The sequence below is a fragment of the Pinus tabuliformis genome, chromosome 3_1 (genome assembly GCF_031772625.1).
Source record: "Pinus tabuliformis cultivar Carrire ecotype Pingquan chromosome 3_1, CPIR1, whole genome shotgun sequence".
Classification (NCBI taxonomy): domain Eukaryota; kingdom Viridiplantae; phylum Streptophyta; class Pinopsida; order Pinales; family Pinaceae; genus Pinus; species Pinus tabuliformis.
Window position 1 is genome coordinate 214,496,465 of NC_142301.1, and position 3,488 is coordinate 214,499,952.

The window sequence follows — 3,488 nt, forward strand, 5'->3', positions numbered from 1 at the left end:
ATTGAGCCATTTGTTATGTATCTCCTAGACTTTATCTATTAAACATTTTGTTTCCTGTATGAACACCATATCTGGGTTTTCTTCTTTTAATCTGCTGCTGAGATTCCTGTGTTTCCTTTTACTTCCTAGACCCCTGATATTCTAGGTTGTGAGCTTCATAATGATGGGTTTTTGAATGAGTAACTGGTGATATATTTCATCTTATTTGAGTTGATCATGGGCTTTCAACACTTTATTAGCAATTCATTTTGTCTCTTTCTTCCTCTTTTCATGCCTGGTTTTTTGGCCGAGTGTCCTAATATTTCCTCCATTGATTTGACCCCTCCATGGTCCTGGCTTTCATGGCTTCTTTTGATTCCCGAGGCTTTTTTTCGAGATCTCCAAAGGAAGAGTTGTTGTACTTTGTCAAACTCCTTTTGTGGTAGGTTATCTATCCCTTTGTTGGTTCCCTGGTTTAATAATTTCTCTAGATCAAGATTCTCCCTCTCAAGAATGTCATGTAGTTCTTGGTCCTCTATCCCAACTTCACTAGGGGTCATCTCTTCGTCCCACTTAGTTCCATGCTGTTTGGTATGGTTTCCTGTTGTTCGTTGTTTTCCTGTATTATTTCCATGTTGTCCTCCTTTTCCTTTTCTATGGGATGGTTGTCCAAAGTAACGACCTTTTGAATGCTCCCCCCTTCTTCTTCTAAAATTTCAAAACTGTTGCGACTTGATAGTTTGTTTTCACTATGTTTTTTCTGGTACTTTCTTCCCCCTCCTTTCCCTCTGCCTCCCATCTTGGTGAAACCTTCAAGATCTTTACCTGTGTTGGTCCTCGGATTATCCTCCCTCTTGTTTTGTGGGTAATCTCTAAAAAGGTGTCCATGTTCATGACATTTCCGACATCTAAAAGGGAACTTTTCATAGTCCACTGCCTGTACCCATTCCTCATCATAAACTTCTATGACAACTTCATGTGGGAGTGCTCCCGATAGATCGATTTCCACATATATTCGTTCGAAGGATGTATATTTTCCTTGCAGAGTTGCCTCTGAGACCTTTAGAAAATGTCCTAACTTATTTCCTATAGCTTTCAAGGATTCAGGCAGCCAATAATCTAGAGGTAGGGAGTAAATCCTTATCCATATTGGGACCGATGTGAATATTTCTCGCTCCGGGACAAAGTTCATTACCCAGGGTCGCATATATAGTCCTGCAACAACATAGAAATAGGGTCCTCCTTCGAAAACTCTATCTTTGTCCTCTCGGCTGTTGAAAACCACTATCAAGAAACCTTTGCACTCTAGATGTAGAGTTATATCTCCCTTTGATTTCCAGTTGTTTCTTATCCATATGTACATATTCTTCTCTGTGGGCCATATACCCATAAACTTGCATATAATAGCATAAGTCGCCATGTGATCTCTGTTCTCCTATAGTCCAGGATCATTTAGAACCACCCGGGGTTTGAAGGCAGTCTTGCGCTTACAGGGTCCTACTGCATATTTGTACACATTTTTCTGACTGTTATCCTCTGGTCTCTCCTCCCTTCTGACCACCCCGTGAGATTCTTCCTGTTCATCAACTTTGCTTCTTTCCGGTTCTTTTGAGTCTGTTTTTTTTTCCGCCTCTAAGGGTTTCCTGAAATTGTTCAAACATGTTTCGCTGCTTTTATTTGAAACAACGTTGATGTAGGAGGGAGTGGAACTCCCTCCTCTTGGCCCCTCCATTGTTATCAGCTCGCTTCTCCTCTTGCTCACTGCTCTAAACCTTAGCTCCGTGGTGTTCGTTGCTCCTCCCTCACCAATTCCTATTGTTCCTATAATATGTAATTGTTAATATTACTAAAATTTATATATTTAATATATTATTTATATTATAAACATATTTAATATTTACAAAATTAAAATGTATTCACAAATTTATTTTATCTTATATAAACATAAATTTATTTTAAACAATAATAATATCATTTAAATAAGACATAGCATATTGGAATAAGATTAAGAAGAAGAAAAAAAAACATAATTTATAAAATATAAATTATAAAACAAAATATTCACAGGAAAAACTGGTTAAACCATATCCAGTCTTTGTAAATTCCAAATAGCACCAACTTGCAAGAAACACAATATCTTTAAAATACCAACTTGCAAGAGACACGATCTCTTTAAAAGTAGCAATCCAATTATAAATATTTTGCAACATTAACCAATATTATTGACAATGTTATTCCAAAGGTGGATTAAACTCCCTCTGCAATAAATTGGAATCGGATGCAAATAAGTTTATACATGCGTGCAGAGCATTAATTACATTTAAAAAATAAATAACTAGAGCCATAGTTGTTTTTGTTATTACGTTGGTTGAGTAATCATGGACGTTTGAGGATCATGTTTTAAGCCATGTTTGAGTTTTAAAAGAAGTTCAAATTATTAGAAGGATAATGGAATGCATTGAATTGTAATTAACTGACTGGGGTGTCCAATTTGCTGTACTTTGCATCTGTTTTTCTATGGGATTCGTCGTTATAATAATAATAATATTGTAACAAAATCTGTAGTTATAGTAAGCTGTTCACTGCTTTTATATGGATTGTATTTTTTTATATAATCTCATTTTTGTTGGTGTGGGATAATAATAATATTGTAATCATTTTGTATTTTTAGTAAATTATTGGTAATTTTTATACCGATGGTAATATTTTTATGTTTAATAAATGTGAATTTTTAAATATTTAATAAAAATTGACCTAGAAAAACATTTTGTTATTTTATGTATAAAAGTGAAATTGATTTTTTCGTAGTAGTAATGTTAAATGTTTAGTGTGGATCTAATTAAAAATAGTCTACACTTCGTTAACTTTACTTAATGTTTATTGTCGTTTTCCATGAATGTGGTTTAAAAGGAAGACACGACATTTAATGTCAAATTGTAAAGTAACCAGATGTTTTTTTGGCATAAATTTTATGTGAAAAGGTTATGGCTTAATTTTTTTTTTAAGTCATGGTGAATTAGAAGTTAGATTAATTTAGGATCAAACTAGGGAAAAATAAATAGCTAAATATATTAGAAATTTATGATTTAGCTAAAACCCATATAAGGAGTCGACTCCAATATTTTCCTAAAATTGGAATTGAAAACTGAATAGAAAGAATAACATTCCAATAAACCAACATATTACATTCATTAATATATTAGACCAGAATATTAAAGTCATAATGCAATCCCTCACTCGATAGAAACATGCCCAATTTCAAGTTATGTTGTCTCCAATGGGAGGTAAAGGGATGCAGAATTGAACATTTGATACAGACTTGAGATTTCACATCATGTTAATCGAATTCATGCTGACCATATTCCCGTTCTTCTTATTTTGTCTGGGCATGTCTGTGAATATAAGAAGCAGAGAAAAGGGAAAAGCAAAACCTGGTTAATCGTTATGCCATTTTAACTACACATAATACCAATTAAAACAAAGAAAACGTGAATCCGTTAATTTATTAA